This window comes from Rattus norvegicus, chromosome 5 (assembly GCF_021556685.1).
Source record: "Rattus norvegicus strain SHRSP/BbbUtx chromosome 5, alternate assembly SHRSP_T2T, whole genome shotgun sequence".
NCBI lineage: Eukaryota > Metazoa > Chordata > Mammalia > Rodentia > Muridae > Rattus > Rattus norvegicus.
Window position 1 is genome coordinate 1,611,498 of NC_141538.1, and position 27,880 is coordinate 1,639,377.

Here is a 27,880-nt window from a genome sequence, read left to right on the forward strand (position 1 = left end):
ATTCATGTCTCTAAGTTTATTGTTAGAATGCTTTAAGATAATTTAGTAAGATAATTAATCGACAACAGACCAGATTATTTATATAGTTAGATGGTTTCTAAAAAACACCAGAAGTCCACAAAATATGACATTTAATGTTCTTTAACTTTTATTGAGACATGTCCACTCCCACCAGCTCCCCTTTGATATATTCAAAGAAGAAATTGAAAATCTCCACCTTCACATGAGGTGATTTATTGTGGCAGACAGGCACTATGCAAAAATTGCTCCAATGCTTCTACAGACTAATTACTGTCCAGAAAAGGAAACATTGCAGAATAAGTTGGCTGAAAATTTCTGCCAAGCCAGAATGATCAGCCCTTCAAAATTCAGTGTTTCAAAAGTCTGTCTGATGATCCTAGGCCAGAAGCCTGAAGACTTGCTCTAACGTGTTGCTCACAGGGGACTGTGCAAATAGAAAATTGTCTCTATAACCTGTCTCAGTTCCAGAAGCCATGCTAGGCTTCCTATATTTACAGATATATGGCTACTTCTCAGATTACTGGCGGGGTTGAAAACTTAGTATAATCTTATAACCCACTCAGACTATTTAACTTTGAGAATACATATTTTAATTAGCTAGTTATCAGATAATACATAAGCTAGCCAGGATATAACAGATTTTAAGCCTTTTAAAAGCTAAAATATATAACTAAATGTTCTGTTTAACTGATAAAAGTTGGGCTGGGTGTTAGGTACATCTTATACTTTTAAATTACGGAATGATAATAGTTGTGCTCAACTTATATTTGAGAAAAATTTTCTGTTTTTTTTTTTTAATTAAAAGGGTAAAAGAGTAGATTGATGCCATTATTAAGGTGAAGGGAGGTACAGGATAGAACCAGGCCTGTCATTGGAAAAGAAGGAAGGATGGGTGGGAGAAAAGTTTTAGAGAGGCAGTGGAAGCCAGAGTGAGAATGTGAGAGCACAGAGAACATGGCAGTAGATGTTTAGATGCCTCTCTGTACATATTACAGGTTGTTATGACTATTCTCAAGGGATGGGTGTGTACAGGATTTTGTGCCATCTAGATTGGCAAATTATATCTTATCGATTGCATCAGAAAATATTGTTTGATGTGTTCTTTCATAAGGCAACTTAATTGAGTTTAAGAGAGTGTATGGTGGCCAGATGCATGGGCCTACCAAAGAATTGGGATGTGTATGCCTGGCTTGGTGGAAACCCAACCTAGAGGGCTGTGAATGAGGGAGGAGCAGCCTGACAGGGTGCCGTGTTGGGAAGAACAGTGTGTCAGAAAGTAGATGGGGCAGCATGGAGCCACTGAGATAAATTATTGCTATTTCCAATGGCACCAGAAATATTAAGGGAGTGAGACAGCTAGGGTATACCTGGGAACAAGTTCTGTCGGGTTTTTTGTTTTGTTTTGTTGTTTTTATTTTTACTGCAGCACATACATTGTGTGTCGAGTGTCCTGAAGGGAAAACATGCTTAATTCCTTGAGTATGAAGTAATTTATTGCATCATGGCCACATATAACCATGATGGGATACTAAAGACAAAGATAGGAGAGTGAGGATTTTTAATTTCCAAGAAATTATAGGATTTTGGTGTTCCTCAATCATATGATTTTTTTGGGTAGGATCTCTACCTGGTGATCTAGACTAATAAATGAATCACAGAAAGAAAAAAAGTGGAGGTAGAGTTACCATTAAAGGTTTTTGGGGCCTGGGAATCAGATGCAAGGGACAGAGAGACTACAAGGCCACAGAATATGTTGCTTATCAATTATATTGAGAGGTTACAAAGAGGATGGCAGGTTTGAGGAAAGCAGCCAGTTAGACAGGACTGTGAACTAACACTTCCTTGCTTATGAAAGAAAACTCAAAAGTCACATCCAGCTGGAAAGTCTTATGAATACTATGAAGTACCTATTAATGTGGGGAGCCAGGACTGCCCAAGGCTGTCTAAAAGACCTGGACAAAAGAATAAGTAGAACACTAGTTCTATTCCCTTACCCAGGATCAAACTTCTCAAGGCCTGTCCGATGCTGAAGCCAATGCCTTAAAGGAGTCAAGGTTGAGGGAAGAGACTCTTGTGGTTATCAGTTCTTAGGCAGCTGTATCTGTGGTATCCCATGTTCTTTTCTTCAGCATTGTCTGACTTAATCATTTGCTGACTTAGTTGTTCCCCATGTACAACCATCAGTTACCCCCAGGACTGGAAAGTATAAATATGATTCTACAATTTCTAATAAAGTGCAAATAAATTTCAAGCAATCTTCACAAAAATGTTTACTAACAGCAATCACATTTTAAATCAGACAAACTAAAAATAAATTGAACACCATGTGCTCCAGCTGTATATCCTCTGGACATAACCCCAAGACACCAAATTACTACAGAGGTACTTGTACAGTTTCACCCATTGTTGCTTAGTTCCCAGCAGGGAGGAAATGCAATTCATATGAATCCTAATGGGGTGACTGCTCTGCTTTTCCTATCAGTTATTTTGCTATACTGCCACTATGCCGTCCTCATCGTGCAATCCTAGATAGCACAGTGATCTATGACTCCAAGATATAATGTTTGACTCTGTAATTGCAAATATTGGAAGAGAAGTGAAGTCTTAAATGCTTCTATATATTTATTTAAATGTCCCTGTTTGTTTTATTCCAGAGACTGTGCTGCAAAAGGTATATACATACCTCTCCCTCATTTCCTTTGCTGAAGGCTATGTGGCTCAGTTTTAATTCTCATGTGATAAAGTATCACATTCTCTATACTATTTCAAGAGATGTATCTCTATTATTCCTTTTCTATTTAAAGAGTCTAAACTGTCCTTATATCAAACTATGCTGTTTATATAACAGGCAAACCCAGAAATATCAACTGTGCTTCACAAGGTAAGTATGCAAAATACGATTTATAGAATTGATTGTAATGCATCTACTCTTATTTTTATTTTCTGGTCTATTCAGGTGTGTTTTATAATATCCACCTGCAGAGTTACCTATGGAAAATTACAAACGAAAGCAAAAACAGAAAACAATTAAGGTCTGTTATCAAATCTTAAGCAAACATTCACCACTCTAGGACTGGGAAATTGCTCAGTGGGTAGAAACATATGGACCTGGGTGTGAATATTCAGCATGTATACATAATGCCAGGCATAGGGGATAGCTACACATAACTATTACCTCTGAATCCTGAGGGCTCGCTGACCAGTTCTCCAATCCCACACTGAATTTCTAGTTCAACAAGAGAACTCATGTCAAGAACAGTGAACAGCACTAAAGAAGACGCTTGAAATCCTTCTCAGAACTCCAAAAACACATGCACAGATGGGTAAAGCCACACAGTTACAGGCATGCACCACACACTCACATCCATCAACATTCTTACAACACACAACACCACAGATACATAGAAAATGGTTAAGGGACTGCAGGGTAATTCTTAATTTGCTGTTGTCACCCAGCAGGTATCTCAGATACTGATAATAACCAAGAAAAAAATTAAGCTGGAAGAGAGTTTATCCATAGTTTTAACTTTTGCTTTATTTTAATTTAATTAAAATGCTTCCGTAATTTTACACAAAATATTATATCCAGATTTATGGGATTCTAGAATCACCCAGGACAAAAACTTTTGAGCATGTCTGAGAGAGAGACATCAGACTGGAAGCATTCTAGTGCAAAGGCCCTCCAGCCAGAAGCTGGAACCCAGATGCCCTTCAACAGAGGAATGGATACAGAAAACGTGGCACATTTACTCAATGAAGTACTACTCAGCTTTCAAAAACAATGACTTCAGGAAATTCCTAGGCAAATGGATAGAACTAGGAAATATCATCCTGAGTGAATTAACACAGTTAGTAGATACTAACTAGTCCAAAGCTTGGAATAACCAAGATACAATTCTTAGACCATATGATGCTCAAGAAGGAGGAAGAACAAAATGTGTACACTTCAGTCCTTCCTAGAAGGGGGAACAAAATACTCAAGAGGGAGCGGAATATAGGGACATAGAGTGGAGCAGAGACTTAAGGAAAGGCCATCTAGATACTGCCCCATCTGGGGATCTATCACATATGCAGCCACCAAACTTAGGCAGTATTGCTGATGCCAAGAAGTCCTTATTGATGGAAGCTTGATGTGGATGTCTCTTGAGAGACTCTGCCAGAACCTCACTGATTTAGACAAGCATGCTTGAAGCTAACCATCGGACTCCATGGGGACTCCAATGAAGGAGTGAAGGAAGAGCTGAACTAAGTCTTTGCCTTCACACAGCTTCTCAACTGATTTCCAGAGATAGTTACAGCCCCAGTCCCACCCCCACCACCCAGCCAGCCGATAAATTTGGATGCTCGAATCTGAGGTTTGTCATGGTAGTGACTTTCTAAGGTGACATAGCTAATTGGGTGAAGAGATTTCTGGAGCTACAGGCCAGAAAGTCTGTCAAGATGAGAACAGCCCACCAGGGCCAAATGACCCATTGGTGCCATGTGACCTGCTGGTACATGGGGTAATATGGGATTGTGCCCTCTTCGGTATTTCACGCTGCAGGTGTTCAAATTCAGTTTGAACCAAAATGAGTACTTTGGTATTAAAGTCTAAGTTTTAACCAATATCGATATTCCAGCACTGACATTATATTTCTTAGCATAAAGCATCCTATGGGATCTGTGTACGGTTCAGAATGAGTTCTCTGTATTTGATCTTTTCACAAGATTCAACCCAACTCCCAGCTCCTTTGGAGGTCACCAACTATACTATAGGCTGTTCTCCTATGGCACCAAACCTGGGCATAAAATGTAAAATGTTATCAGGTTGATTGAAATCCAATGAATCCATTTCCTTTCACTTTCCTCTTTGTTCAGCCACTGATGGCTTTTGGTTATCTTTTTAAGTAGCCATACACATACCACCTTTTACATTGTCTTTTACAGAGAGGCTCTATGGCTCACGTCTGGACAAACCACACCAGGCCAAAGGGCTCTACGTGGAGAGGTTTATTGGAATGGTAGAGACAAAGGCCAAGGGGTGAAGAGGGGTAGGAGAGAAAGAGAGGAGAAAAAGGGAAGAGAGGAGAGAGAATGGAAGAGGGCAGAAAGGATCTGCCTTTTATGTGAAATGTGGTGTGACTGTAACATGAAATGTATGCTGGAAATGGATGACCGTTGCCTTGACAGCAGATGCTCAGGTGACCAGATGACAACATTGCTGGAGGTAAAAGCAGTTCCTGATACCAACATTTGGGAATTTAGGTCACCAACTGGGACCCTCCTTTGTACCTGTAGCATACCTGTCAAAAAAAACTAGATCTAACCATGCAGGGATGGCACCTTGTGTTTGTACCTTAGCAGCTGCTGAACTCCTTATTGAAGAATAAGAAAACCTAACATTTGGGTTGCCTATAATGGTTTTCTCCTCTTATAACATGTCACAGCTCCTACCTTTCAAAGGTTTACAGAATCTACCTCCCTCCAAGGTTCTTTCTCTTCAGGTAGCACTAATAGAAGACTCCACACTAACCTTTCAATCACACCTGCCTTTCCAATCTTCTTTCTCCACCAAATACTAACCACTCCTTATCTCACCCCTGCACTAAAACCTTAGAGGAATTATTACCTCACCCTTCACACATACAGGAGGGCAATTTGCCTCAGACCGTCTATACCTGGTATACAGATGGAAGCTCCTTTCTACAAGAAGGAGCCATAAGAGCCAGCTGCCCCATAGTGTCAGACACTGAGGCACAGGCCCTTCCTGCTCATACCACCAATCAACAGGCTGAAGTAGTAGTCCTTACCCATGCCTTTCAACTGGCACAGGGACAAACCCTCAACATCTACACAGATTCTAAACATGCTTTCCATATCATCCTGACCCATGCCACTAACTGGAAGGAGCATGGGGTACTTATGACTAAAGGAGGATCAGTAACTAATGCAAACCAAATTATGGCCATGCTAAAGGCCTCCCATCTCCACACAGCTATTGGGTTTGTCCACTGCCGATCCCACCTGACGAATGACTCTATTGTCTCCAAGGGAAACAAGGGAGCTGAAGAGGCAGCCAGAGCTGCGGCCCGTAGGTGCCTACACATGTCTCACCCTCCCCAGGACATTCTTACACTGCAACCCACATCCCCACTCTCACTTCCTAACACTCATCAAATTCTGTCCTATTTTGGCCACATCTTTCATCCTAACAGCAAGGCATTGTCTTATTTTGTTAAAACCCACCTGAAGCCTACTCCTAAGGACTTAAGTTTCTTAAAATCCATCACTGCCTCTTCCAAAGTCTGTCAAGTGTCAGATTTCAACCTCTGGTATTGTAGCACCCCTTTTTCTACCCAACAAGGCAGAGGTTCACTTCCTGGAACTGACTGGCAACTTGTCTTTACCCACATGCCAAATGTGCCAAGTACCTCCTAGTTTTGATTGACACATTCTTGGGGTGGGTGGAGGCATATCACACAACTAACAAAAGGGTTCAGACAGTTTCTGAGCTCCTCTTCCAACAGATCATCCCCAATTTTCATACCGTCAGTGAGACAATGGTCCCGAATTTACTTCCCAAATTTCTGAAATTCTGTCTAAGGCCCTAGACATCACCTGGCATTTTCATATTCCATACCACCCTCAATCTTCAGGTAAGGTAGAAAGAACTAACTGCTCCCTAAAAACCACTCTTGTCAAACTGTCACAGGAACTTCGATTGGGCAAAACTCCTACCTCTGGCTCATTTTAGGCTACAAGCTCTTCCCAAGTGACCTCTTTTTGTCTCACCTTTCAAACTCATGTATCGATGTCAGTACTAATTCCTGGTCTTTCAAGTAAATGCGCTCCCCTCCTAGACCATTGACTTACCCCATTACTTTGTCACCCCCTTTCTCTCCTATGGAACTCTACTGACCAACACTGACTAAGGCCACACGCTGTCTCCTGTCCACTACCTATCAACATTTGAGACCAAGTTCTTCTGTCCCCTCCAGATCAGCAGCTCTTAGCTGTCTCTCCTAAATGGTAGGGCCCTTCATGGACCCTGCTCTCTTAAGCTCCACAAGATGTTGAGACCACCCACCTTGTCCCCAATCCCAGAAGAATGAGACTCCACTCTAGCATCTGTGCTCCACTCCACTGGATTAGACCTGGGCTTCTCATCTGATCGTTTCCATCCATAGTATCACTTACATCTAGAGATTTGAGGTTCAAGGAATCCCCACTGATAACAAACAGACTTTCCCAATAGGATCAGGAAACTGCTCCATGCTGGGAGCCAATCCAAATTACTGTCATCCCTATATCTGTCATTCCTTCTACATATTATGTTCTCTTTGTCTGCTTCCTCTTTGACCAGACAAAAGATGATTGCAAAAAATGGCCAGACAAATATGGGGGCTGCCCACATTGGTCGTTCCAGATACATATGTTAGGATCAAGGACCAATCACTTCTGTCAGCAATGCAAGACCCTGTTCTTCTATATACCAGACCCATGGAATCCCAGGTAGAAAACAGGAGTTGTTGGTAAACTCTAATGTAAAAACCAAGCAGGGTCTTCAGTGAGTACTATCCACATCTAGAGAAATTTTGTCCAATTTCTCAAAATCTAGATATCAGAAAAATAGGAGAAATAATCAAACACTCCTCCAGGGTCCTTACGTCCTTGACATCCCCCCCTCACAAATGGTACTAACTTGTCATTTAGCTTTTTGATTCAGACCCTGACCTTGGTGTACCAACTCCTTATGGCACCCAACCTGGTCACTTTAAAGACTGCTAGCTATGCAGTATACCCCTTAAACTAATTCACAATTGCCAATTACAGCCTCTCTAGTGATACTGCCCAATAACCTTACCTCAGCTTCTATCAGCTGCCCTATAGTAATGGAACCAAGATCATTCATGGTTCAGAACCAAGAAGTATACCTTTTGAGTGTGCACAGTATTGTAATCTGTATTGACAATAAGTCAATATTACTTCCTGAATCCTATTTGAGCCGATATAAAGGTAGGGGAAGAAAAGAATGAAAATGGCGGCCACCACATTCTCAAAGCTTAAAAGGTAAGATATTCCAAAAACAGTTAGAAAACATTTACTGGGAGTCTAATCCTGATGCTGAAACCAAACAACCAAAAAAGAAAGTCATACACCAACATCTCTGATGACCATACGTGCACAAGGCATTAATAAAATATGTGTAAACCAAATGCATTAACACAAACAGATTTCCCATTAGGCTTAAGGCAACTTCATCCCAGAGATGGAGGAAAGAGTCAATACATGAGAATTAACATAATCTACCACATAAGTACAAGTACCACCCTATTGCAAACATAAAAGACCTTTGATAAAATACAGCCTCAATTTGAGATGAAAGTCTTGCAGAGAATAGAGATACAAGGGATTTACCTCAACTTGATAAAGGCAATATACAGCAAAAGTCATTCATAAGAGAGAAGAAGTCAAAGTATTTGTGTTGGAATCAGGACCAAGACAAGGATGTTCACTCTTCTCACTTCTCAACAAACTTCTTATAGTGTTAGGTCAAGCAATTAAACAAGTCAAGGTAATGAAGCAAATACAAATGAGAAGGGAAGAAATCAATATATGTTTATTTTCAGGTTTTAAGATTCTATACATAAAAACTAAATCTTAAAAAAAAACTCCTAGAGCTGATAAATATTGATAAAAGTTGAAAAACACAAAGTTAAAGCACAGGAATCAGTATCCTTTTTATATACAAAAGACAAACACAGAAAGCAAGGGGACAATACTATTCTCAAGAAACTAAAACAAAACAAAACAACAACAAAATACTTGAACTAAATATGACAAAGGAATGTGTGCCATGAAAACTGTAAAACACTAAAGAAATTCACTGAACATATTCCTGCTTAAGAAACAGCTACAGGTGTTTCTTGCCCTCTTGCTAAGAGCAGAAGAATAAATAATACTCTGTTAGTACTCAGTGGCTTCTGGGATTTTCCTAACATTCACATCACCACAGAGAACTACAAACAACTAAGAAACCTCTCAAGTTATTGAGAAGCAAATCCCAAGCTTCATGCATTTTTCATGTAAATAAAATAAACCATTTAAGTATCAAGTTTAAAATGGAGATAGGATCTAGTATGCACCCCCCCCCCATTACCACAGTCGTGTGGGTGCGACTCAGTGTGACAGTTCCAAGGACTATGTGTCCCGAGAGCTATGTGTCCTGAGGACTTGATGCTGTTATGCTGTTATGGATTTCTACTCTGTTCAGTGCCAGCATGTTCCTCCTAATCTAAGAATTATGGGAAAATTCACTCACTGGCCAACATCTCTGGCACTAACAATTGATTTCTTATACACATTTTTGCCCTCAGCTTCCTGATGAGATTTATTAAAAATTGCTCTTGAGTAGATACTCATTCTGAGGATTTAAAGTAGATATGACTGATATTTATATAAGTGGTTAGATCTGTGAGTCTTTTAAGGATACTTTTTAAGGATAAATAATGAAATAATACTCCTGTCTTTATTTAGAAGAAAACTAAAACAATTACATTGCAATTTAATGATGCTTGAAAAATTTGGCTGGGATATATAAGTGATAGAACAAAGAATAAAGCACAAGGGTTAGGGCATCCATCAACTATGTGGATCTGTTGTGTATGATGGGCTGGAACACTGTTCCTTCTAACATAAACTCTGTGTGTGTGTGTGTTTGTGTGTGTTTGTGTGTGTGTGTGTGTGTGTGTTTGTGTGTTTTTGTGTGTGTGTGTTTGTGTGTGTGTGTGTGTGTGTGTGTTTGAATTTTCTCTCTTCCCTGGTCTTTCTCACTGACGCCAAGGAGTTAAGAGTTCATAGGTTTTTCGCTTGTCATAGAGAGTGCCAACCCCCCAGTAACTTAAGCTTTGCTCCCTCAGAAAACTGTCTGTTGAGTAACATCTCTAGTCGCTGGCTGCCTGTGGCAGCATCTCCATAGGTGTCTGGATCCACCCCCATCAATAGCTTTAAGCACTGATGCCCAACGGCTGCCTGCCTCATTTTACGCACCACAGAGATGCCAACATTGATCACCAGCAATGGTAGAAAATCGTTTACTTTTAATTTAGAAGAAAATCGAGTTTCAGCTTAATTTTCTGTGTATTTCTTGATGGATGTGACTTGATGGAAGAGACGGACTGCCCAGAACTGCAGTTATGAACAGTTGTGAGGTGAGTTTTTCTTATTTGTAAAGACTGACAAATAAGGCCCTGCCAATGCCATTCAAATAAAAAAAGAAAAAGAAAATGAGAAATGTAGCTTTCAATTTCTTACCATTTTATACCAGATGGAAGATAAACATGACAATGTCTATTATTATTAATATTAATATTATTATTATTTTGGTTTTCACTGGAGAATCACTAGGGACTATTATGTTATTTAAAATTCTTTACATGGTAGTATAGATGAAGGACTCAGACTAAAATATTTCCTTTGTAATATATATTTCATATGTGGAAATTGTAGAACTGACTTGCGAGGCTTACTCTTTCTAAAAATATAAAAAAAATCAACTATCCATTAAGAAATAGAACTCACTTAGCTTCTCCATACCTGCCTTCATGGCCACAAGAAGCAATTTCATCTCTTGAGCAAAACAGAATCAATTTCTTTGCGTAGAATCGGGATTCTTACTCACTGATTAATCTGATATTAGGTCTGCAATAAAATAAGATTTAATCATTATGTTAAAACTGATTTTCCTTAAATTTTATTAAGGAAATATGGTTTCTATTATTTTCAGGTGCAAATATTTAGGTTCCAAACACCTGCATGAATGGCCATTATTTCTATACTTAGTACAAAAACTAATAAAATTGTTTTTTTTTTTCTTCAGCACTGTTCAGACAAAAGCACGTCACAATGAACTCACGGTATCATGTTTTAATAAATGGAAACCATCCTGTTACATTGTAACACAGTCCCTGGGGTAGGCAAGGATGAAAGTGGTAAGAAGGATGAAGTCCACCTCCTTGCTTAGGAGAACAATGCAGCTCACTATAATTGGAAAAACAAAAAGAACTTTCTTGGAATGGTTATTTTTTCTTTCCTAAAAGAACTTTCTATAGAACTTAAAACTAATATGTTAAAGAAATTTCAAGTTTCTGCCAGCCATTTGATTAAGCAAAAACTTACTAATCATTTTTAGAAAGTTTGGTTCCCTGTTTCCCATATCCAGATACTAAGTCAGTGTAACTAGATGATCTCATCTATACACTACATCCATCAATAAATGCGTGCGCGCACACACACACACACACACACACACACACACAAACACACACACACAAATATATGCACATTATGTAAATATTTTTATATACTATAATGACACTTTATCTTAAACATTAAAGTTTTTCTACACACAGGTAAAAACAGTCTAACAGCATTATTTTCTATTTGTCATGAAACAAGTGCACCTTCAACTAAAAAACCTGAGCTCAATTTTTGTCAGTAGTAACTGCTTTACAGAACATTATTCCAGTATCGATAGAAAAACACCTTATCAGCATTTGTAATATCCAAACCAAATTTGCAATCTCACCCAGATGTATAAATGTGCCCGGCACCTGAACCATAAAGAAGTCCATTAATAATGGATAAGTATATTAAAGAAATTGGTCATTGTTTCTGGATAATATTATTAGGTTAAGCATGATGTGTGCTGTTATAGAACTTTTTCTGCTACAAACAACACTGTTAGTAAAGCAAGACCCAAACCTATCACTTTAGCTAATTCCAAACAAAGCTATTCTGTGTACACTGCAGTAGCACATAGTTAAAAAAACTACTCACTGCCTCTTTTTCACACATATTGAAACACCTCAATACTCTATGAAAAACTGCAAAGTTATTGCACCACCAGAAATACACAGTATAATATCTAACTTCATTTCAGTAGAGCATGAGACTTAATCTCAGACTCAAGGGCACCAATTACAAAAGGAATTTACTCTAACTAGTCCAAATAAAAGACACACAATCCAGGTACTTTATTTACAGGTCATAAGCCTAATAGGGCAGGTTTAGAGCTATACTAACCTATTTCCATGCCATAATGTCCCTTGTTACTTGCTGTTTTTCCAGGCCATATGCTCAGGGTCCATCTCCTTACATGGTGGTTTCCTCCTCCCTTGGTCTCCTCTCTTGTTCCCCATTCTCCTCTCTCTTGAGACCCTCCACTCCATCCTTAAGTCCCACCTTTCTTCTTCTATTCCCTAATCACAGACTCTATCCATTTTTGATGAGTTAAACTAAGAAGCAAAGTTTACAAAGCATCACTTGGGGTACCTGAGGATCTGCTCCTCAGGGCTTCCAGATCTTGGGAGCCAGTATGTAGGGAGCATTTAAATACAACCCCACCAATAACTTTTCCTTATCTGACCAATAACCATCAACATCTTTACCTAATACACAGCCCATACAGATATTTTCAGATCCTAGCACCCATAGCTATGGCTTCTGGTAAAATGTAAGTACATGTCACATTCTTACAAACTCAAGACAAACTGAGCAGATTATCCAGTGTTTTCACAACAGTCCACTATTTAATCTGCAAGAATTTAAGTGTCATCAATAACAATCCAACAGAAAATGCCACTAAACAAAGACAACAGCCATGATATATTATATTCCAAAGTTACAACCATGAATTAAGCTTTAAAAGGAAGTTGCATTACCTTTATATTTTAAGGACTTTTAAAATAAGAGTCTCACTTGGAAATTATGCAAAGTTCATGTTTGACCACTGAGTATTGGCCATGCACCCCCACTGCCCTGGCCTGAGAGGCAACACCATAGTGTTCCTCTTCACTGGGCTAGCTGACCTGTTCCACAGTGCAGCAGAGTGCATGGGTCTCTCCACAAGCAGAGTGAGCTACTCTATCTGAGATTCATGGAAATGCAAGGATACACGGTCCTCAGTGGAGGGCAAACTAGACAAGCACATGGAGAAAGGATGTGGAGGAATAGTTGGAGAAATCAGAGACCAAGACACAAAATTGTGAAAGAGTAATCACTGAGAGTCAGAATGTGACTAATAGAATTTAAATTGTTGCTCTTGTAGAATGAAAAGTAAAGTTGCTAACAGGGTAGAAAACATCTACATCCTGGGAATCCAGGAAGGGTGTGTAAAAGGCCCCAAACATGTGCAGAGATTAAATAGGTCTAAACGGAATCATCAAAGAGATGATTCAGGAAACAGCACACAAAGGAAGTCACAGATGGATCAAATGCTCTGGTTACATTGACCTAATTTCTTAGTATAAGGAACAAGAAATCAGTTTCCAAAAAACACGAAAGATGCTTCATCTAACAATACAAGTCAATATTAGACCTGATTTTTATAGAGCTAATGTGTAGAAGTCAAAGATACTAATTTCTAAAATGACTCTTTGTACATTTAATTTTTGTGCGATGTCTAATAATGACTCACGGAGAATGTGGTATTGGAAAAAAAGTAGAAGAAAGGCATTGGAAAAGGAGTTTTAGGCACAGGTTTGGCTGTAAATTTAGTAAAAGACAATCTAGTCATTTTATATCTATCAAATACTTTTACAGGCTCCAAATGGGTCAAAGACCTTAAGATACAAAAATGAATGTCATGAAGTTAAAACAAGAATATAGTATCAAAGTATTATGACCACTTTTTTAAAGGAAAGGAATATTTCATTTTGTGGAACTTAAACATTTCCTCTAGTATTTGACTTCCGGTGGCCCATCCAAAAGAAATGAAAAAGATATGAATTATAAAAGGATGTTAAATATTTTAAAACTCCAGTGGCTAATAAGATGAAGCTAATTAAGTAAGCAAGGAAAATATTCTGCTGCAAAACCATGCTTGGCCAGCCAGTGATGGAAAGCAAGACAAAAGAAGATTAGTTTCCTGCTATTTTCAAAGAACAAGCACCTACCCAGGTCAAAATCTAGATGCAGACTACTAAAACAAGCAGCTGACTTGGAGTCTACCCACCAGACTGAGCAACAAAGGAACTTAGAAACACCAACAAACATGCACAACAGTTTTTTTTTCCCTCATTTTGACAGATGTTCACTAAGTATTTTCTTAGTGTTCAGCATGGGACACGTACTGTGTACTTCCTTCAGTTACACATCCCTGGCTTTCTAGAACTTAAATTTCTATCTGTTTAATAATACGAAGTAGGAAATTCAGAAAGGAAAAGCAACATGGTACACAAGTATGCTGAAGAAACTGACCACAAGCAATCAAAAAAAGACTCAAATAGCTCAGGAAGTTATCCCAAGATCTACTGACACAAATCACTAATCTCAAAATTTTCCGATAACATTTAACAGCTAATAAGAGCCCTAGAAAACTTGAAAAACTGATACACATATAAATTATAAATATGTGTCTACAATCACCCTTCCTGGTGGACCGTGTAAGCAGATGATGGCAACCAAGAAAGACTAATTCCAGAAAAGAAATCCAGATGGCCAGATTCTGTTTTTCCTCAACAGGGTCGTTTCTAAAATAACCATTGTTTTTTTTAAATCTGACAAAACAGGAAACAGAAGTAACTGGGATAAAACCAAAATCTAGATCCTTTCTACTCTGTTATATGTCTTTCTTCTCGTTAATGTGTTTCTAAAACAATGATTTTTTTTTTAATATTTGTGGTTTTATAATTTATTCTACAAGGAAACCAATGGGAAAGACTTGCCAATTTCTTTGGAACTGTAATGCAGGGTAGTAAAACAAATGAAGATCTTGTGATTGTAAAGAGACTAATTTTCCAACAGAGTTACGGAAATATTTTTTCTAAGAAACCAGCTCAGTCAAATGAGGCATTTAGACTCTGGTTACCATAGTGGTTGTGTCTTTCCTTGAGCCGGGGTTCCCTGCTCTGTAGCCTTCCCTTGAAAGTTCTGTTCTCTTGGTGTCATCTCCTGAAAGCCGAGATTAGGTACCATGGTGTCTGCTTTTAAGTTCTAAAAAATACTGAAGAACCTAAACTTTAGTGTCTGCATGGTGACATAAGCCACATCGCTAATAGCTCATCTAGTTAATATGAAAAAATCATGCTTTCACTCCCAACCTAAATTGGGATTGAGTTCCAGGTGAACATCATCCTCCAGTTCCAGTAACCAAAACTATACACTGGTCATTGCTCAGATTTCGATTTTGTTTCGATTCATGTTGTCACTTGTAGAAGTTTGGACCCGGTTCTTCCTCCAAGCCCCATGCTCCCAGAAATAAGACAGAGACTCAAAATATATTAACAAATACCTTGGCCATAGAGCTAGACTCTTCTCTGACAAATTCTAACCCACTTACTCAAATCTACATTCCGCCATGTGGCTCATTACCTGTGCTCAGGAACCACGAGTCTGTCTGGTCACGTTTTCCAGGGCAAATCTCTCCAACCTGGCTCTATCCCAGAATTCTTTCTGCCTCCTGGATGTCCCACCTTCTATTCTACCCTTTCCTATAGGCCATAATTTTTTTTAACTGAAAGGTGATATATCCATACAAATACACAAGATACTCTCTCTACAGTCACTAGCATTCTTAAAGCCTTCAAAGTGCTAATTATTCCAATTCTACTTTTACTTCTAATGCACCAACACCAACACCAACATTCAGAGACCATCCATGGGAGGACTATTGCTTTAAAGAACTTATGTGCACCGGCTTTTCCTTTCAGTTTATTCTGGTAATAATGCCACTCCAGCTGGGTGTTAGTATCAGGATGAAAAGGTGTTCTATGTACACCAGCCTGGCCGGGAACTCATAGAAGTTCACCTGCTAGGATTAAAAGCTTGCTCCACCAAACATGGCTTTGATGAACTGACTCAATCTAACAGCAGCAGAGTCAGTTTTCTGTGGCCTTTGGTTTCTTACAATGAAAAACAGGCAACTCGGATACCAGGTTCAGATTGTAGGAGAAGAAAATGAGACAAAAAACTACAATCAGACTTTTGTAATTCTGGTATAAGTAGGTATAAATAGATTTTGAGAGCAGGTTGCTCAGAACAAAGAAACATATAACACACAAGCTCTCCTGCCTCACTACATAAGCCAGACAAAAGAACAATAGACCAGAAGGTAAGTGTCCCTAGCCTAAAATCAATTCCTTTACATTCAAAAAAATCCCTTTCAGAGCTGAGTCAAAACTATCCAGAACAAAATAAAGTCTTGCTGGGAATCTAGAATTTTCTAGTATTTTCACATAAGAGAAAAACTGACTTTCAAATGAAACTGCAAATGTAGCTATCTTGTCCAGAAAGAACTAAAGAAAAATGCTAAATAAATGCTTCTAATACCAGTAAGTAGTACACACATCAACCTGAAATTTCATTTGCAAAGCAGACTGCCCAGTTGACTCAACTCAATGATACAGAATTATCCAAAACCCAGAAGTTAGTATGTTTACCTACATTAAGGGAGGAGTTATTTGAACAGAAGAGAAAGTCTGAAGACACAGTATAGCAGCAAATTCCCCTTAATGTGCAATAAAAAGATATAGAAAATATCCAGAAGCTCTCATCTATGTGAGATAACGGAGTCCTCAATTTAAGATACTCTTCTCTGTATATTTCAACGTACACTAAAGCAGTACTATTCTAATTTTCCTATACCTGTGATAATAAAGGGTAGCCAATTTGAACAAATGAATAAATTTAATTGAGAAAGAACAAAATACTTTCCAAAGAATATATTGTTATCATTTCAGATACACACACAGACACACAGACACACAGACACTCACTCTCTCTCTCTCTCTCTCATGTGTCAATTTTTTTAAACAAACAAGAATACAGATCTTTAAGATCTGTTATACTTCTTACACCCAGGAGACAAAGAAGAAAACAGTATCAACATGCCTTCCAGAGCTCTGATGTCTGGGTGCCCTCAATACTGACATATTGCCTAAACGGAAAAAAAGAGCATTCAAACCCAAACTAATTCTTCTCATTAAAAACATAGTTAGTCAATTTTAAAAAATCACATTTAAGAATAATGTTAACATAATATAGAATATATTATGGACTGAACTCCACCTTAATAGATGAATTTCCATTTCTTCAGTTTTCTGATAGAATGTTCAATCACTTCTAACAATAGCATAGCATTATTTCCTATTCTACATTCTAACCTTCTTCCTTTAAGATTATAATTTTATAAGATAAATCTGATTATACAATTTAGTTATGTGTAGTTTCACCTATTTAGCTTTGATAAACTCCATTCTGCACAACTCTACAAATTTTACTTAATGAAACAATTACAATGGCTACTACTACCCAATGTTGTTGATAAGTAATAAAACACAAGAAGTTTACAAGGAGTTAGATTAATTCTCACAACACTATAGGGAAAAATTACTATCACCCACAACTTGTATATTAGTAATATAAGTTCAACACCTGGTACGTGCCCAAATTGGAATTTATTTCCAGTCAGTCTGATTTCCAAGCTCTTAAATTATCATACTTGTTGTTATTAAAATCTCGTTGTAATAAAATACCCACCACACCCATCCAAATAGAGCACACAAAACTAACACAGTTCCACTTGGTGAAATTTAATGGGAGAACAAGTCAAGGGAAAGGGGCAAGAGAAAGAAGAGAAAAGAATGAAGAGAAGAGAGAGCATGAGGGCAGAAGAAGTCTGCCTTTCATTTGGTATATGACATAACTATTCCCACAAGGAGTTGGGATTTGGACCAAAGGAATACTGGGAAGTAGGGCTGTTGCCATGTCAACAGTTACCAAATGGTGTCGCTGCTCAAGGCAATTCCTGATACCAACAATACTGCTGTTATAATTCAACATATTTCAAAAAGTAGTTCACAAAAAAAAAAAACAAAAAAAAAAAAAAACAAAGTCTATACACACAGGGAATTGTTCTTTCATCATTAGCTGTTACTAGTTCTGCCGCATGACTATTATATTTATGGAGATGAAAGTAAATATTATCTCATAAGGAAAACTACTGACTTAGAATAACCAAAGATTGTTAATAAGGATTATTATAACCCAACTATTAGATTAACATTACTTTATAATAATATTACTTCTAATAATCCCCCTGGTGTTCCAAAATATGATAGTACAGGTCCTAAAACTGCCACCCATTTCTCCTTGTTTCAAGCTCTGGCCGAATCTTTCCTGCACTGTGACAGCCAACTCTGTGAAAAACTGACTCATAAAAGGGCAGTGAAAGAACACAGACTAGAAACCATTAAAAAAAAAAGTCTATTCAGTCCCAAAAAAAAGGACACCTGCCTGGTAAGATAAAGGAGAGAGCAAGCAGTGAAGATCCAGGTAAATATATTTAAAATGCAAATTATACCAGCCCTCAACAAACACCTAGAAGTCAACAAAATGATCTAAGTATTAAAAAGAAAAAACAAGGGGCTGGGGATTTAGCTCAGTGGTAGAGCGCTTACCTAGGAAGCGTAAGGCACAGGGTTCGGTCCCCAGCTCCGAAAAAAAAAACCAAAAAAAAAAAAAAAAAAAAAAAAAAAGAAAAAACAAAACAAACAAACAAAAAATCCCAAAAACCCCAAACCACTCTTTCTCTTCAAAAAGGTGGCCAAGTAGCAGATACCAACATGCAGATCTTCATGAAAACCCTAATGGGCAAGACCATTACTCTTGAGATTGAGCCCAGTGACACCATCAATAATGATCCAAGACAGGGAAGGCATCCCACCGACCAGCAGAGCTGATATTTGCTGGCAAACATTTGGAGGATGGCCACAACCTGTCCAACTACAACATCTAGAAAGAGTCCACCTTGCACCTGGTGCTGTGTCTGCACAGTGGCATCATCGAGTCATCCCTTTGTCACCTTGTCCAGAATTACAATTGTGACAAGATGATCTGCCCCAAGTGCTACTCATGCCTGCACACAGTGTAGTCAACTGCTACAAGAAGTTCGGCCACTCCAACAACCTGAGCCCCAAAGAAGAAGGTCAAATAAGGCTGGGGCCATACCTGGCCTGTGACCCTGTGACCAAATAAAATCCATTGACAGGGGCAAAAAAAAAAAAAAAAAAAAAAAAAAGAGAGAGGGAGAGAGAGAGAATGACAAATAAAAATATCAAGCTGGGCACAGGACTTAAACCCTAGCATTAAGAGACAGAGGGCAGGCACATCTCTGTAAGTCTGAAGGCAGCCTGGTCTACAAGGTGAGTTCCAGGACAGCCAGGGCTATACAGAAAACCCTGACTGTAAAACAAAACAAAATTCTGACAATTAGCTTTTCTTTGTAAAACCATTATGACTCTTTAGCATATCCAACAAAAATTCATGTATTGGTGGCAAGAAAATACACTGTTAACTATGAATACTCTATGCTGGTACAGAACACCAGACAAACCCACATTTGGAAAATAGCTGTGTAAGAAATATGGTAAGACACACATTTAAACAACTAACATTATTGGATTTTGTACTAAAAACTGAGATCTTACGAGTAAACTGTAGTGGTTTGGCTTGATGCTGCTTGTATATTATTATTCATATTGGTTCCTCAAGAGGGGTTGCCCCCACCCCACAAGCAGAGCATCATGTACTTAGGTGATGCTATGTGAACCTTCTCTCCACTTTAATAGGTCAATAAATGGTTAGAGCCTATGATTGGGTACTGGATAGGAAAGGTGGGACTGGAGGCTCTGGAGGGGGTGGCAGGTAGAAGGAGAAAAAGAATGAAGGAAGAGGAGAGAAGGAAGCCACTATACACCAGAATCATGTGGCTGGGAGAAACCAGAAGTAGTAAGGAGTCTTAGAATTGGGAAATAAGTTAGTATTGTATTAGATATGCCCAATGTAGGCATATAACTTATAATTAAAATATTTGGATTGTGTGTCTTTTACATGGGCTGTTAGGGTTGGAAATTTTAGTAACAAATTGACAAACCCATGTCTGGCTTAGAACCGAAGTAACCCGATACGGAAATCCACCCCCATCCACTCATTATTAACAACTAGGGCTTCACTCTAAAGCTGCTTCAGGGTGGAAATTAAGCATGAGTCTAAAGGGTATACAGAGAGCTAGCTGAGAGGCTCCCTTCCCAAGTCCCAAGCAAACCTAGGCAACCAGAGGTACCACACCAGTCCTGAGCTGGGACACAAGGTGGCGCCAATCCCACAACATAGTTGGGGTTCCCTGAGTCTGAGAGAAAAAAAAGAAGGACAGGAAGTCAAGGTTGCCTGAGATGAGGCCTTCACAACTGAAAATTAGCAACTGAAAACACAGCAGGTATCTTTCCAAAGCTTTCTCACAGATAAGAATGGGCTGATCTAGGCATCTCTCTCCCAAGTCACCCTTCCCATGCATACTTTGATTTCTAACATCCCTCCACTTCTAAACACAGGTAGCAAGACCAGCTCCCTCAACTGCTTACACTGCAGGCTGTGTAAGATCAATACACAGGCTGAAGGCTATACAGGACAGTCAAAAGACCTAAAGGGCTCAAAACACAAAAGCCAAGGGTCTTTGTACAGTCAGCCCCTCCCTACTAGTGAAAGAATCTGAAAGGACCTTAATGTCCTAAATCAAACACCAGAAGGAAACAAAGATAAAAGAAACTTCAGACCAAATATAAGAAATAAAATAGTACCACAGCAATCTTTTCCTCCTTCACTTTTTCCCACATAAGGTGCTATCGAGAATTGAGGAGTTTCTTAAGTAGTGAATATAAAAAGCATTGATTTTGTTTTTAACATTCTTAGCTTGAATATATATGACCAAAGTCTAAGAAATTAAATTTGCCAAGGTATGTTGAAGAAAATTTTTGCATTTTCTATAGGCTAACTCTAAAAGCTGTACCAGGATCCACTCTGACGTAACACTTTACCAGCAAAACTTGTAATTATAAACAGTATGATCTGCTCTCTTTAAGCAAATATCTTGATTGATTAGTATTTAACTTTAACTCAATGAATAAATAAAATAGTTAGATTCAGTCATCACAGAGACAACAACAGTACAATTAATACTGTAATGAAAATGTAGCTCTACCATATGTCTATATAACAAGGAACTATAGTAAGGACTAAAAAGTGCTAATATTGCACATACCCTAAGAGGCATGGACCTGGGCAGGAGAGATAGCTCAGTGGATAAGAGGTCCTGAGTTCAGTTCCCAACAACCACATGGTGGCTCACAACCATCTGTAATGGGATCTGATGCCCTATCCTGATGTGTCTGAAGACAGCTACAGTGTACTCATGTTAATTAATTAATTAATCAATCAATTAATTAATTAGCCATGTTCCCAGAGAAACAAGGTGAATTCATCTAAACCACTATGAAGACAACCAGGCAATCAAGCACAGTGATATTGAAAGAGCGTACCCCAAAACGGGGAGCTGCATCTCTCGCTCCGATCGCGGGGTGGGGTACCCCCAGGAATCACGAGTAGCCATTCTTGATGTAAAAGCACGAGGTAGCTTTATTAACGAGATCCCGGGTCTTAGCGGGATCCCGGGTGGACACATATCTCACACAGGAGACAGAGGAATCGACCCCGAGTCTCCAAACTCAGGGGTTTATATAGGGGAGGTTAGGGGCATTCTCGAGGTTACACATGATTGGTCAATTCAAATGGTGCACAGTTACTTTCGGCGCGAAATTACATCAGCAAGGAGTCCATGCTCTCTAGCAGCTCAGCAGGCAGGTAGGGTGGCTCATCTCACTCAGGGGGGTGAAGGAAGGGGAGGGGGTGGCTACAGATGGTCAATGTCCTTGGGGCTGATAGCTGGTTTGGCAAGTCCTATCTCTGGCTCTCCCTCAGGCATGTCTGGCCCTGCACATCCTGACTCTGACAATGAGTAACCTTTTTAAAACTCTAGTTCTACAATATATGAAGAGATCTTAAATGACAAATATGTATCTGTCAACTGCACGGGTTAAAAAAAAAATGACACTGACACACATATTGACAGCAATTTGCTGTCAATTGGGGGCAAACATACACAAATATGACCATCAAGAAGACTCAAAATTAAGAAAAATTTGGGTAGTAATACTCAATAAAGAAAGACAAGCGCTAAAATGATCAGAATGGAATAAATCTAGATTGGGTAAATGAAAACTCAGAAAGAAATTATATGGTATAAAAAAAAAGGAAAATAAAATTAATTAAATAAATAAATAATTGGGGGCCAGAAACAGATGGAACAATATCACTGGGCAAAATATTGTAGGTGAATAGGTGTCTTACAGTTTTATTGCTGTGAAGAGACACCATTACTGAGTCAACTTTGATAAGGAAAACTGACATTGGACTGGCTTACACTCTCAGAAATTTAGTCCATTATCGCCATGGTGGGAAGCACGGCAGCATTCAGGGAGGCATCGTGCTGGAGAAGGAGCTAAGGGTTCTACATCTTCATCTGAAGGCAGGAGCAGGAGACTGTGTCGACACTGGTCATAGCTTGAATATAAAGACCTCACAGCCCACTTTCCCAGTGACCCACTTCCTCCAACATGGCTACACATACTCCAACAAGGCCCCACCTCCTGATAGTGCCACTCCTTATACAACAAGCATTCAAGCATATGAGCCTATGGTGGTCATTCCTATTCAAATCATCACTGCAGATAAGCATTCACACAGGGAGTTCATAGCTAAAACTATATAAAAATTATAATTTCCAGATATCTTCACCAACCCACAAGACAAACTACTCATTCATTCCAGAGACTAGACCCAGGAAGAGTAGATAGAGCTGGTAGAAGAGGCAACCAATACAAAGGGGTAACTCGGTGATACCCTTTCTAGACTGACAATTATGGCCCTTTCCTGACCTTCTTTGACAAATCCAAAAATGTTCTCTGCTATGTATGTACCCTTTCTCAAGCAAGAAAAAACAGATCTTTCTCTAGGAAATCACAAGCATGCACCCCAAAGGACCTCAGGGCCAACCCTAATCCTGAGTCCCTGTATGAAGACCCTGAGAGATGAAGTGAAGCCTGGGATACTTGTACAGAGTCCAAGGTGTTGGAAGCGCCAAAGCTGTGATTTCTGCCAGGGAGAGTTGCTTACATGGGATAGAACCAGCCTGGAAGAGATATATTTTACAGGCAGAAAGATGGAGGGATGGTGCCATCTAAGCCTCTGATATCAGATATTAAGCTAGAGCCCTGGTTCTCAAACTTCCTAATGCTGTGACCCTTCAATACAATTCCTTATGTTGTGGTGAACCCAACCATAAAATTATCTTTGTTGCTACTTCATAACTGTAATTTTTCTACTGTCATGAATCATAATTTAAATATATGTTTACAGGTGGTCTTAGGGAGCCCCTGTAAATGGGTCATGACCCACAGGTGGGAAGTGTGACCTAGGGGACTTGATGTTTACATGCTGCCTTATCAGTCTTGCTTAGTCCAGCGTTTTCTGACTATGCCCCCATTCCTCCTTTTAGGAAATAGTAATATATATCTTTTCCACTATATGTTGAAATTAATTCACTTTTCGAATTCACAGGGTTTTATCGAGACTGTGGAAGACCATGGGGACTTCTGAAGTAGGATTAAATATACTTAGTATTTTAACAATGGCCTTTGGAGCCTGGGAGGGAAATGTGGTGGTTTGAATGAGAATATCTCCCATAGGCTCAAATGTCTGAACCCTGGTGGTGACTTTACAGGCTATACCTTGCTAGGGGCTAGCTCTGAGGCTATTATATATTGACTAGCCCCAATTCCTGTTCACTCTCTCTGCTTCATATTTGGGGTTTAACATGTGATCTCTCAGCGCCCTGCCATGATGGTCTCATGGAAGCCCAACCAAAATAACCTCTTCCATAAACTGGCTTGGTCATGGTATTTCATTATAGCAGCAGAAAAGCAAATAAGTCCGGCTATAAGTAGTTGAAGATTAAAACAATTTTTTCTTAATCTTCAAAAGTTCATGATAAAATTGGGCACAAAACCAGTAAAAAGCTCTCAACATCTCTAACCATTAATATAGATAGCAATTCCTCTAAATATTGCATTGTCCCATCCTCCTGCTTAACAGAACAAATGGTTCCTCCAGCTTCTGGAACAAGACAGCCAGGTGCTCATCCTACAACCAAGAAAAGACATTCCAATAAACAGCAGGTACAGCTCCCTGCCACAAACATAACTTTAAAATACCAACACACTTACAAATACAATTTCATGTTTTATTACACTGTTTTGATTAGTTTGCTTCTTTTTCTCCATCTTTCTTAACTTGGGTATTTCTTATTTACATTTCAATTGTTATTCCCTGTCCCAGTTTCCAGGACAAAATCCCCCTAACCCCTCCCCCTCACCTTCTATATGGGTGTTCCCCTAACCATCCTCCCCTCATTATGACCCTCCCCCCAACAATCACATTCACTGGGGATTTAGCCTTGGCAGGACCAAGGGCTTCCCCTTCCACTGGTGCTCTTACTAGACTATTCATTGCTACCTATGCAGTTGGAGCACAGGGTCAGTCCATGTATACTCTTTGGGTACTGGCTTACTCCCTGGAAGCTCTGGATGGTTGGGATTGTTGTTCATATGGGATCTCAAGCCCCTTCAAGCTTTTTAAGTCTTTTCTAAGATTCCTTCAATGGGGATCCCATTCTCAGTTCAGTGGTTTGCTGCTGGCATTTGCCTATGTATTTGCTGTATTCTGGGTGTGTCTCTCAGCAGAGATCTACATCCGGTTCCTGTCAGCCTGCACTTCTTTGCTTCATCCATCTTATCTAGTTTGGTGGCTGTATATGTATGGGCCACATGTGGGGCAGGCTCTGAATGGGCGTTCCTTCTGCCTCTGTTCTAAATTTTGCCTCCCTATTCCCTCCCACGGGTATTCTTATTCCCCTTTTAAGAAAGAATGATGCATTCGTATTTTGGTCATCCTTCTTGGGTTTCTTGTGTTCTGTGCATCTAGGGTAATTCAAGCATTTGGGCTAATATCTACTTATCAATGAGTGCATACCATGTGTGTTTTTCTGTGATTGGCTAACCTCACTCAGGATGATATTTTCCAGTTCCATCCATTTGCTTATGAATTTCATAAAGTCATTGTTTTTGATAGCTGAGTAGTATTCCATTGTGTAGATGTACCACTTTTTTTGTATCCATTCCACTGTTGAAGGGCATCTAGGTTCTTTCCAGCTTCTGGCTATTATAAATAAGGCTGCTTTAAACAGAGTGGAGCATGTGTCTTTGTTATATGTTAGGGTATCTTATGGGTATCTGCCCAAGAGAGGTATAGCTGGGTCCACAGGTAGTTCAATGTCTAATATTATGAGGAACCTCCAGACTGATTTCCAGAATGGTTGTACCAGTCTGCAATCCCACCGACAATGGAGGAGTGTTCCTCTTTCTCCACATTCTCGCCAGTATCTGCTGTCACCTGAGTTTTTGATCTTAGTCAGTCACTGGTGTGAGGTGGAATGTCAGGGTTGTTTTGATTTGCATTTCCCTTGTGACTAAAGATGTTGAACATTTCTTTAGTTGTTTCTCAGTCATTCAGCATTCCTCAGCTGTGGATTCTTTGTTTAGCTCTGAGCCCTATTATTTAATACGTCTATTTGTCTCCCTGCAGTCTAATTTCATGAGTTCTTTGTATTTTTTGGATATAAGCCTTCTATTGGCTGTAGGATTAGTAAAGATCTTTTCCCAATCTGTAGGTTGCCATTTTGTCCTTACAACTGTGTCCTTTGCCTTATAGAAGCTTTGCAGATTTATGAGATCCCATTTGTCAATTCTTGATCTTAGAGCATAAGCTATTGGTGTTTTGTTCAGGAAGTTTTCTCCAGTGGCTATGTGTTCAAGGTTTTTCCCCACTTCTTCTATAAGTTTGAGTGTATCTGGTTTGATGTGGAGGTCCTTGATCCACTTGGACTTAAGCTTTGTACGGGGTGATAAGAATGGATAGATCTACATTCTTCTACATGCTTACCTCCATTTGAACCAGCACCATTTTCTAAAAATGCTATCTTTTTTCCTTGGCTCCTTTGTCAAAACTCAAGTGACCATAGGTGTGTGGGTTCATTTCTGGGTCTTCAATTCTATTCCACTGGTCTATCTGTCTGTCTCTATACCAATACCATACAGTTTTTATCACTATTGCTCTGTAATACTGCTTGAGTTCAGGAATAGTGATTTCCCCCGGAAGTCTTTTTATTGTTGAGGATAGTTTTAGCTACCCTGGTTTTTTTTGTTATTGCGGAAAATTTGCAAGTTGTTCTGTCTACCTCTATGAAGAATTCTCTTGGAATTTTGATGGGGATTGCATTAAGTCTGAAGCAGTCATTAAAAGGATGAAGAAGAACTAACTAACACTAAGGATATTTGAAAAAGCCATATGAAGGGCCAGAGAGATGGACAGTTAAGGGCACAGGCTGCTCTTCCAGAGGTCCTGGGTTCAATTCCCATCACCTACTTGCCCACGGTAACTCACCCCTGCTTGTAATTTCAGTTGCAGGACTTCTGACAGCCTCACACAGACATACAAGTAGGTAAAACGTCCACGAACATTAAAATACAAAAGCCATATGAAAAGCTACTTGCCAACTTACAACGAACGTTACAAGGTGGGTAATTCTCCTTCCATTGGCTACAAGTTCTCAAAAAGTCCAGAGCTAGATGTAGGACACCTTGCTCTCAAGTTGTTGGTCGAGGATGTCACAGAGATGATACCAGAGTTGTCAATTCTCATTGCTCAGGGCTACCCATCAGAATGTGATGGTAAGATCATATAGCTGATGACACCACACACGTAGGTCAAAGAACTTGAAGAAATCACACAGACCTGCCTGCACAGTACTTAGCAGGAAGCTTCCACCCCTGCTAGCTACCCTTTATGATGCTACAAGATGCTTTGCAGACTATTCTCATTCCACTGTGAATACTCAGGGCTACATAACAAAAGCCCATCCAGATGTACTCATGGGTGTGCCATTAATGGCAGGAATGTAATGAGGATCACCAATCATTTTCTGGGTGGATTCAAGGTCTGCACTACAAGAGGAAACTTTTGCCTGGCATTGAAAATCTGGTCAGGAAACCATGGCAGAGAGGCTCATAAGCCCTGGGAGTGAACCATAACTACTATTTTCTTAAATGGATATATAGTATCAAACTATACCAGTTACAAGTTCATAGATTAACACAGCTCTCAGTGGTCATTGGGGGAGCATCTTCATACAGTGGATGGTAGTTAATACACATTCATAACTAGTCCGAGTATTGAGAATGAACTCTCTGTGGAGAGGTCAGCCACAGAAGTTCCCGCCGTATCAAGTTCCCTCAAGGCTCAGGGAATATTGGAAAGAAAAGAGGTGGAAAGAGTTTAAGAGCCAAAGGTCGGAAGGAGTTGGATCAAAACAATGACATGTTCTCATGATATGGTTGTTGAACTCACAAACTCAGTGCATTTGGTGTCCAGCAGAAGAGCAAACCACTCAACAATCCCACACGGATGTGGTAGGGCACTGAAGCCCCTGCCTGCAGCTGAGAAGATTCTGTCACCTGAGAACTGCTAGGGGAGGGTTTTCTTCAGGGGTATGGTCCCTAGTGAGTGGCCCATCCTGCAGTGGTGGCCCCTCACTCATGAGTAGGCTTCGCTGTATTCAAGGGATTATTAGAACAAATACAGGGGGTGAAGTGGATATACTGACATATACTGTAGTAATGTATGAAATTCTCAACAAATTACATTAAAACAGGTATTTCAAAGTGGTAAGGTTGTAAGCTTCTCCAGTCCAAACTCTTTTGAGAGTTCTGGACAAGGAACAAAATTGACGTGCTCATTCCTATACCCTCAGTTTTTATTTTGTGTCTGAACGGCTTCACATCCATATATCATATTAGCATCCATGCATGCACCC

General features: G+C 39.4%; 1 pseudogene; it reads left to right on the plus strand.

Moving 5' to 3' along the window:
* Nucleotides 1-27,880, plus strand: part of LOC148005534 (polyubiquitin-C-like) — a 1,830,776-nt pseudogene that overhangs the window by 1,464,183 nt on the left and 338,713 nt on the right.